Raw genomic sequence first — 11,554 nt, forward strand, 5'->3', positions numbered from 1 at the left:
ATCGAATTTTGCTGACAATTACCACTGCTCTGGAAAAGAAATCAACAATTGATTCTCCATTTTTCATCATCAAGGTTTCAAAGTCATGCCGAAGTGATTGCAATCTCACCACAATGACCTTTGAATCACCTTGAAACTCCTTCTGTAGAATGGACCAAGCTTGCTTTGATGTGGTTGCTGCTGCGATCCGTGAAAAATGGGTATCATGAACTGCCTTCTCAATAAAAACCAGTGCTTTAGCATCTTTTTTCAAACTGTCTCTCAGTCTATTTTGTTCATCAGGATCTGTAAATCCTCGTTCTACCAAGTCCTAAAGATCTTGAGATTTGAGTATTGTTTTCATACGAATACTTCAGAATTCGTAGCTTTCTCCCTTGAAGACGGGAATGAGTGGTTGTGCTACACTCAATGCATTGCCATTACTTGCCATGGCTCTGATGCCAAAGATGTTGGAGTAAATAGGCAGGAAAACTTTAAGAAGAAACATAGAGAAGTCTTTTCTATTTTTCAGTATTTGAAATCATAGGAAAGCACAACTTTGTATAGACTTAAAAATAACAAACTACTAAGTCACTAAATGATCACTACTTCCATTAACTAAACTACTAATTACTAACCAAAACACAACTAGAAAGTACTGCACCATGATCATCATATTTGCTAATAACTAGCCCTAGAATATAGGACACTACTAACAAACTTAATTGACCAGGTCATACTTTGAATCAGTCTTCAATATCAGGTATTGAGCATCCAGGTCGCGCTTAGATCGGTTATCGGTCCGAAATCAACAGCTCTAGTGGTGAGTCTTCATATTTCTAGGACAATAGACATGCTTTTCATTTTAGTCTTTATATTTAGTTGCAGTTTTGTTAAGGTTAGCTGGGGGCATGTCCCAGCAACTCGACATCAGTTAAAGGCTTCTCAGATTTAGTAGTAGAATGAACTTGAATTGTTAAATTTAATCTTTCAGTTGTGATAAAACTCTTAGTATATTTTATACATTCAGATTAGTTGGCTATTCCCCATATTCAATTATCCTTGTTTTAGCTTTCGCATAGTAGATGTCTTATTCAGTGATTCTCAGTATGCTTGATTATACTAGACACAAGGTTAGCTTGGGGTCACTTGTGATCTTAGGTTCTGTGTTACGTCAAGAGTGTAGCCTCGGGGAGTGACACCTATGTCCCTCTTCATGTCATTCCACCAAAAGACTTCCCGTAGATCACGGTACATATTACTGGTACCTGGATGAATGGAATATGTGGTATTAAAGGCTTCTGTAAGGATCTGCTTTTTCAACTCATGCACATTAGGAACACATATGCGACCTTGATAACGAAGTACACCATCTCCCCCTTCGGAGAAAACCTCTACTCTCTGTTGATGAACTGCACCTTTGAACTGAAGTAATATAAGATCACTATCCTATTTTTCCTTAACCTCTGCTGCCAATGAAGATTCTGACCCGTTCTGAACTACCACACCACCATTTGACGTGTCTGTAAGGCAAACACCTAAGAGAGAAAGTTGATGCACATCTTTGACTAATTCTTTCTTCTCTTCTTCAACATGTGCTACACTACGATGGATAGTTTACTGAGGGCGTTAACCATTACAATGGCCTTACCGGATCGTAGAGCACATTCATGTCATAGCCTTTGAGGAATTCAAGTCATCTCCTCTGACAAAGATTTAACTCTCTCTGGGTGAACACATACTGGATGATCTTAAGATCTGTGAACACATCAACATGAACACCATACGCGTAGTGTCTCCAAACCTTTAGGGCAAATACTACGGCTGCAAGTTCGAGGTCATGAGTTAGGTAATTCTTCTCATGGACCTTAAGTTGTCTAGAAACATAAGCTATGACCTTACCTCGCATCATCAACACAAAACCTAGGCCGACCCTTGATGTATCACAATAAATCACATAACCGTTTGAACCATTTGGTTGAGTCAAGATAGGAGTTATAGTCAACCTAGTCTTCAGTTCTGCGAAGCTTTTATTACACTTATATGACCACTAAAACTTGACCTTTTCCTGAGTCTACTTGGTTAATGGCAAAGGTATGGATGAAAATCCTTCCACAAACCTTCTATATTAATTGTCCAAACCCAAGAAACATCTTATATGAGTTGGAGAGGTAGGTCTAGGCCAGTGTTGTACGACCTCAATTTACTAAGATTCCACTTGGATCCCTTCGTTGGATGCCACATGACCAAGGAAAGCGACTGACTATAACTAGAATTCTAATTTGCTGAACTTAGCAAATAGTTGGTGATCAGGGTTTGCAAAACAACTCTCAGATGAGTCACATGCTCTTCCTTACTCCAAGAATAAATGAGGATATCATCAATAAAATAATGATGAATAAGTCCAAATACTATTTGAAAACTCTGTTCATTAATTCCATGAAAGTCGTAGGATCATTTGTTAGTCCAAAAGATATAACTACAAATTCATAGTGACCATACCGAGTCTTGAAGGTTTTCTTCAGGATGTCACTATCTCTGACTCTAAGATGATTATAATCGGATCTGAGGTCTGTCTTAGAAAAGAAATTCACACCCTGAAGTTGGTCGAACAACTCATCAACCCCGAGGATGAGATACTTATTCTTGATTGTGACTTTGTTCAGTTGACGATAGTCAATGCACATTTTGAGAGAACCATATTTCTTTTTCACAAACAACACTGGAGCACCGCATGGAGAGATACTGGGTCTGATAAAGCCCTTATGTAGAAAATCTTTCAACTGTTCTTTCAATTCCTTAAGCTCAACTGGAGCCATTCTTTAATGAGGAATCGAAATATGTTGGGTATCTTGAAGGAGATCTATTTCGAAATCGATTTCCCTTTCGGGAGGAACTTTGGGAATATCTTCTTGGAACACTTTTGGAAACTCATTTACTACTTGGACAGACTCAAGAGTTGGGGTCTCAGATTTTGAATCCTTAACCCGAACGAGATGATAGATATACCCTTTTGAAATCATTTTTCTAGCCTTAATGTAAGAGATCAATTAACCCATATGCACTGAGCTACTACCCTTCAATTCTAACACTGGCTCGTTTGGAAACTGAAGTTGAACGATCCTAGTTCTACAATCGATTGAGACATAATATGAATGTAACCAATCAATTCCTAGAATGATATCAAAATCTACCATTTCTAACTCTACCATGTCTGCTGAAGTGACTTTCTAGGAAACTGTGACAAGGTAATTTCTATACACCAGTCTAGCTATAACTGGGTCACCAACTTGAGTAGAGACTGAGAAGGGTCCCGAGAGAGTTTCTGGACTAACAACAAAGTTTACTGCTATATATAGAGTAACAAAAGAAAGTGCAGCCTCTGGATCTAATATTGCATAAACATCTAAATGGAAGACTCTCGACGTACCAGTGACCACATCGGGAGAATCTTCTTGGTCCTGGCGAGCCTGGAGAACATACAACTTGTTCTGGCGTTGACACTACATGTACGAGATGAGACACCCTGCTGAATGGGGTAACCCACTGGATCTGCTTAAGTTGTAGACTAAGCCCTACTAGCTCATTGCCCTTGCCTGGCAGAAGGGAAATCCTTCAACCTATGACCAGACTAGCCACACCTAAAACACCCCTCTCTTCCTGCAAGACACTCACCCGAATGGTTCTACTTTAGGGAGGTTGGAAAAGTTTGACAACATGAACCACTCCCCTGTGACTTAGAGTTTGATGCCCTACATTTCTGATCCTGTCGAAACCTGGGGGACGGAGCGCTAGTAGATGAAGGTGCTAGGGCTATAGACCTCTGCTGAAACAGTGAGTGATTTCCACCGCCCGACCTTTGCTGAGAGTATTCATAATTTCCCGTTCTATCCTTCTTGTTGACCTTAGCCATTTTCCTAAGCTTATCACCTTAAATCTGGTGAGCATGAGTCATTAGTATGGAGGAATCCATATCTCCTAATAGAATGGCATTCCTGCAATCTGTATTGACTAGATCGGATACTCCAAACAAGAACTTGCTAATTTGTACCCTCGAATCAACAACCATATTGTTGGACTGAAATTGAGCCCTGCTTCAAGTTCATAAACTCCTGGGCCTTAGCCTTCCTTAATTCTATCGGGAGGAACCTGTCCAGAAAAGCTCTAATAAGATAATCCCAAGTCACAGGAGATGCATCCACATGCCTGTTGTCTTTCCATGGCGTGACAAAAAGTGAGCCACATCCTTAAGTGGATATGATTTTATATCGACACTATCCTTGAATTACCTCAAGAATCTTCTGAACCTCATTAATGAAGTTATGTGGGTCATCACCAACATTCGACCCTAGAAATTCTGGCGGATTCATACGAACAAAGTCTAGAACCCTAGCTACAGCTGATCTTCCAATGGGGTTTGTAGGAACTGGGGCCATCTGACTGGCCTGGTTGGCTACTATCTGTGCTAATAGCTGGATTGCGTTAGGAAACTCTGCATTCGTAAACTCATGATTTGGGACTGGAGTGAATGCATTACGTGGGAATTAGCATTCCATGCATTATCTCTATGAGGAGGCATGATTTGAAATGCACAACGATAGATTAGACGGGGGAAGTTGAATCACTCACACACGCTAAGAATAGCAAAAGAAGTAAAGGTTTACTTAAACACTGTGTAGCCTCCCCCTCATAGATGTGGCACTCATCACACCCATGAACGAGACTCTACTTAGTGTGGCTTTCAGACACTCTAAGACTCTTGAACCTAATGCTCCGATACCAATTTTTCATGCCCTGAGGCTACCCCTAGACATAACATGGGACCTAGGATCATGGATAACCCAAGCTAATCCTGAGTATAGCATATATCAAGCATACTGAGAACAACTAAGTAAAACATGTACTATGCGGAAGCTAAATTGATTGATATCTAAAGAGGGAACAAAACCCAAATGGGTCTGAAAGTAAATATAAATAACAAGAGTTTAGTGATGAATGTCACAATCACTTAAAAACTCTAGCTGAATCTACTACTTTGTCTGAAAAGCCTCTAACTGAGTCGAGTTGCTGGGACATGCCCCTATCTAACTCTCACAAAACTAAAATCTAGAAATAAAGACTAAAATAGAAAGCCTGTCTATTATGCTAGAAGTATGAGGACTCACGACATGGAGTCGAATGGAGAATCGATCTAGGAAAGATCTGGATGCAGAGTGCCTGAACCTACATCATGAAACGATGTAGCACAAAGTATGCATCAGTACTTGGAATGTACTGAGCATGCAGGATATAGATATGTTAAGCTGAACAAAGTATATTAGCTAAAAAATGCATAACTAAGCAATGATATAATCTGAGCAAGGATATAGAAATGTACTGAAGTATAATTGAAAAGTAAATGGGATGTAATGACCAAGTACTAATCATGAAGATAACATGATGAACTGTATACTGAGTTACTGTTGTAAACTTGGTCAATGCATCACGGGTTGGACTATGGGAGCTACTATTAACTGACATAACCACATGAGCTAAACGCAGAGTCCGATGTATATGTCCCATCGAGAGGACCCAATATATCTTGCCAGGGGTATAAAGGTATGACTTTGGCATGATCACTAAAATTGATGCCCAACTGAGGGGACTTATTAACCTACGCGAGCACGTAGTTCTAGACTTTGAAGGTACGCTGAACCCTAGTCCAACTCGGTGCTAAGTCTACTACTAATTGAATATTCCTGAAGCTAAAATGCACTAAATACTAAATAGCTCAAAACTGACATGCTAACTAAGAATGCAACATTTATATACTGAGAATATAACATTCGAAATCTGAAGCATGAATTTTAGTCTGGTTGGCCTAGCAAGTATAATTCATGAACTAGGATAAATTTACCCAAGATAGGGTTCTGAGTGTTATGCATGAAATTATACCAAAATTATCAAGAAATAAGTTATTTAAATCAAAGGAACCATAATCACAATAAATCTTGGTAATCTAGAAACCCTAGGTCTGAACAATTTATGAGAATCTAAAGAACTAACTGAATTCTAGGGACCTAATGGGTGAAAGAAACCCACTACTGAAATCCCATATACCTGGTGATGAAATCTACGGAGAAATTCTTTGGATTTCGAGGCTGAACTTAAAGAACACCTCTGCTTGTTTTTGGAAGAACTGGCGCCTCTTACGCTTCTTTTTGTTCTAATTTCGATGATCATTTTTAGAATAAGGGTTTTGAGTAGGGTCTACCTAGATTATTAGGCTTAGACTAAGTAAAACGATGCAATTTTGGCATTAAACAACATGGTTTAAGTGCCCAAAGCATAGGGGGAAAGACCAAAATGACTTTGACTTAAAAGTTGATGAAGGCATTATACGAAGCCACTGAAGGACCGTCATTTGAACCATTGCCCATCAATTGGGTCGTGGTTTGTGGTCCTGCCCAACAGGGCTCTACTAAAATGAGCGTAACTTTTTACTCCAAGCTTGGATGTTACCAAACTCGGGGGCTTTGGAAAGAGGACTCAATTATCTTTAATTTGAAAGTTGATGGGCCACATAATATATTTTGTGCTAAAAGATATGACCGTTTGAAGTTTAACCAAAACTTGAAGCCTAACATGTTCCCTCCACGGTCCACTTGACGGACCGTGTAAGTTTCCATGGGCCGTACAGGCCACCGTGGTTCTTCACAGTGACTGGGGTGGTACTGGGTCGATTTCACTGGCCACTTGACGGACTGTGTGGGATTTGACAGCTTGTGGAGGGCTCTGTGGTCCTCCCTGCCCGGCTGGTTATGAACCACGACGAGGGTGACGGGTTATGGTCCAGTTCACGGTCCATGAATCCCTCCGTGGATCACCATTTTTCTTGTGTTCAGTCTTAGTTAAATCCTGAGGTGTTACAGGTGGATGCAGGGAGGGTTGAAGTAGGTTTTTTTGAAATTAATGTAGGGCGGGTTGCGGGTATATGTGATTTTATGTGGTTCAAACTTAGTTTTAACTTTTGACAATTCATAAGGCTAATAGATCATTTTTATTAAGATAATTTCTTTAAAGCTACTAAAATATTCAGGATAGTAAATGAAAATGGTTAATTTAAAAATAATACAATTTCTTACATGTTTCCAATTGACCTTTAAAAAACAAATTCAAGTCACTATCCCATTGAATTAATACAACTTTATGAAAAAGTGAATTTATTTTTGTGAATTTTATTTTAGTATCAAACATAATTAGAAAAAGATAATATTAAATAAATTATGTGGGGAGGGTGGAGGTTGAAAATGAAAAAAAGTTGTTATGCAGGGCGGGGTGGGGCAGATTAAAAATTATGCGGGTTAAGGTCAACCCACCCCACCCCCGCCCCACAGCGCCCCATTGCCATCCATAAATATTTAGAAATGATATAGCTTTTGAAGACAAATAGACAGTACTGTAATTTATAATCTTTTACATACACTTCAATAATAGATAAATCAATTTTACTACCAATTAATGATTGTAGTGTAGTGGTAAGTACTATCTCGAGTTCAAATCTCTCTAGATATGAAGTCGTCATGTTTATAAAGTGTTTTTACCCTCAATATCAAACTTTACCATGTGAATTCAGATTTAGTTGGACCCTAAATCGCCTTTGTCAAAAATTGGTGAAAAACATCAACAAAAATATTAATTTTGAAAGGAGTGAAAATGCACAAGTAATTTCTTGGGTGATCATTTATATATATATATATATATATATATATATATATTTTCTTTTGTGGCAAAGTCACTTAACTATATTTTAACATAAAAAAACATATTTGAAATATAATAACACAAAAAAACACATCTATCGGAAAATTCAACGTCAAATGAGTATGAGTTTTTTTACTTTATTTTTTTGGACTAATAGATACAAATCTTCTGGACACTACGCAATATATTAACGAAATAAATTTTTAATGGTACTTTAATTTTTGAACCAAACTCCAAATGTATGATCTTTATGAAAGAAAGTCGGACTAAAAACAATTAAATAAGAGGGATATATTGTACTGTATTTTGTTGAATACAACATTTCGATGGATTGTACTGTTCTCCATTATTACATTATGTGATACATAAAAAATATTGAATGATTAAACTACAAGAAAAGTAGACTACGAGGTAGAGCTACTATAAAAAGATACTACAAAGAATAAAATAAGATTATTAAGTTATAAGTAAAGACGAATAAGAAGAAATATTAAGATTATGACATGATCATACCAAATTGGTCATTACATCAAATTTGAATTTATGTCGTTATCTTACCATTAATTGAATCGTTATATGATACAATAAAATTTAATTAACAATCAAAATACACATGCTATTTAAACTAACAATACAATACATTATACAACAACAACAATCCAAATTAAATAAATATGTCGATTTTAATTATTTATCCGGTCTAATGTCTTAAATTTATTACAATTTATATAATTCCTTTTTTATTATTTTAACCCAAAGTCCATTTATGGCCCAAACTTATGCCACCCACAAATGACATGACATTTCAAGCAAATTCAAGGCCAAAAAGATGATGCCATGTGTTTAAATGCCGTGGCAGCTATAAGTATAAATAAAAACGAATCAAAAGCTGCCAAGTGTTCTAAAAGGCTTGTCTTGACCAATTACAAGCACAATTTTTACAATATATAGAGAGATACATGAATCAAAAAGCAATTGCTTCTATAAAAAAGAATAAAACAATGCATTGAAAACTTGAAGTATTCCTTCTTGTTAACAAATTCAATAACATTTTACACAATGAATATTGTTAGTTTTTTAGAGATCTATTAATATATGGTTCCTTTCATAAATAAATTTAAGGTGGTGATTGTAATGGGTCCAACGGGACGGGAAGATCTTGCCTTTTCATATATCTATTAGCCAATTCATTTTCAATAGAGGTCCTGATATAGGGTCGCGATATGTCATTTTCTAGAAAAAGAGTACTACATCCGCAGTCTTCTTATTTATGACCATATATCAAGTACTTTTGTACACTTTTATTTTGTCCGTATTCACAACTTCTATTGAAAAATGGTTGGCAAGATCGACGGAAAGTTTAGATTTTCCCGTTCTTGTTCCTCCCATAACTATCACCACCTTTTTGGGAGATTTCCACTCAAGAGCATATTCTAATAAGAGGCTGTCACAGGATCTTTCACTCCATAGTAAGACCCAATGCTTCTCAGACTCGGGTGCAGATGTCCGATAAAAATGCAAATCTACAGGTTCTTTTATTTTTTTGTAGATCTAGAGGTAAGATCCTCTATGATAAAAAAATTTAACAGTCGTAGATGTAGATCCTTGTATGGATAAGGTGTGAGAATTCGGCTAAAAGTAATTCAAGTATCTATAAATAGAGTAATGAAAAAATATGAGATAATATGCCATTTGAAGTTGACAGTTTTGGTGAAGAGAACAATGTTCTCACAAAAAACCACAAAGGTTTAGCCCCAAATTTTACCCTTGTCGTTCATTGGACCTTCGCTGGAGCTCACCGTTTGATGGTGGTGAAGTCCTCTTGCTTGTTGCTCTGGAAAAGGTAAACTCTTCTTGTTGTTGGTTTTTCTTTTGTCTACTATGCTTGTAAATAGATTTTTGCTTCGTTGTAGATTATATTTAGTCCTAATTATTTCCTTTAGTGATTTCCATTCTACTGTTTCGCTTATAAAGAAACTTATTATTTTGCTAGTATAAGTTATTTATGTTGCTCTTGTTGTTATGAAGAATGCAATGTGTCTAGATTCATGTTTAAGATTTGCTCTTTTTCTGCGGTTGTTTCGATCTTAGCTTAGTTCTTGTTTCTTTTAATATGATATAATCTTGTTCTAGATTGGTTTAGAGTCCAAATGATAGTACGGTTCTTGTAATGACCCTCTAGGTCATTTTCTTTATTTTCTGATCTTTTTAGCGCTTACAGCTTTCATGTAGTGATATTTTTGACTTGATGGGACTGACAATTCGATCATCGGGTCATTCGTTTGGATTTTGTAAGTTTAGGTATTTTGGAGCCTTTGAACTTAGACGGTTGAGTTCAGTCAAAAGTTCAGAAAAACAATCTCAAAATGCAATTATGAGTGTTTCATCATTTCATGAAGGGCCATTTTAGGCTAGGGGCATGGTTTGTTTGGGCCCCAGGACTTCTGGTGTGAGTTAGTGTCGTTAGGTTTGCGATCCAGGTGCATTGTTGACCCTAGGTTTTACTCCTTGTTTCCTATTTCAATTCTTTATTTCTTGGCTACTTTAGTATCTCATGTTTAGTTACTTGTGTTATGCTTTTCTTATTACTTGGTGTTTATGCTTTTGCTATCTTTTGAGCTCAGTCGGTCGTTTCCTGATTAGTACTCTTTTTGGTGCTCATACTACACTTCTACCCACTGCAGATTGCAGTTAAGTTATCACCGTTGATTTTGAGTTGTGCGGAGAATCTTGGGATTATCGAATATTAGGGTGAGCTCCTGGCGTCTGGAGCTACCGATTTACGTCTGTTTTGGCTAGGCTTAGTCTTTATATTGTATTTAAAGACAACCTGTACTTGTATTGTAATTGTGATAGCCTTGTACTCGTATTTCAGATTAGATGATCAACTACTAACTGATGTCGGGTCTTGGGATTGTTTTGTTAATTACCTTTCTCTGCGTTGTTCTATGATCTTACTTCTTGTTGATGTCTTTCCCTTGGTAGTCTGTTTCTTATGGCTCTGGACTACGGGTTAGGATTACCTACTGGCGGGGTGTCGTAGGTGCCATCATGACCTGAGATTTATTTCTTCATTTTTGATTGTAGTTAATTATTTCCATTGTATATTTTAGTTAGATTTATTTCTGTTGCAAGTTTAGTTTACAGTTATATTTATTTGATTTGAATTCTATTAGTGGAACTTGAATGAATCCTCTAGTAAATTTGTCATAATTGGGTTTCAAAGCATCTTTACAATGTCAAATTATTTCACTTATCAATTTTGAATGATTATCAATTTTTGTTCATCACTTGTTCAATTTCTTAAAAAAAACTCAATGTTTCTTGAAATAATTGATTCATGTTTTTCTTATCGCATGTTTTAAATAAAAATAAAAAAACATCATGTTTTAGTCAAATAAATGATTCGCCGGATAACTAGCATATATTTCAAGGTCTAACAACTTGTTTATATGGAAATAGGAACCATATAGCTGTTCTTTGGACTTCAAAAGATTTTTCTATTTTAGATTTTTTTGAGATTAACTGAAATGTTTCTTGATTTTCCTTTGTTATACAGTTAAGCATATTTAATCCTAATTTACTTAGATGCATAGTTTGTTCATAAAACCAAATAAATGAGGGTAACCTTTTGTTAAGCTGGAGTCCAATCTCAATAATAATAAAAACGTTTTCATAGGGGATACATGACACTTGGAGGTGCTAATTGGGGCACAATTGGGTCAGTTTGCTAACAACAAAGGCATTTTTATGCTATTTTTAATAGTTCAAGTGTATTGTTGGACCAAATCCCCGCCCCCCCCCCCCCCCCCCCCCCCCCCCCTCTTCTTGT

Source organism: Solanum tuberosum, unplaced genomic scaffold, assembly GCF_000226075.1.
Source record: "Solanum tuberosum cultivar DM 1-3 516 R44 unplaced genomic scaffold, SolTub_3.0 scf00065, whole genome shotgun sequence".
In the NCBI taxonomy this organism is placed as follows: Eukaryota; Viridiplantae; Streptophyta; class Magnoliopsida; order Solanales; family Solanaceae; genus Solanum; species Solanum tuberosum.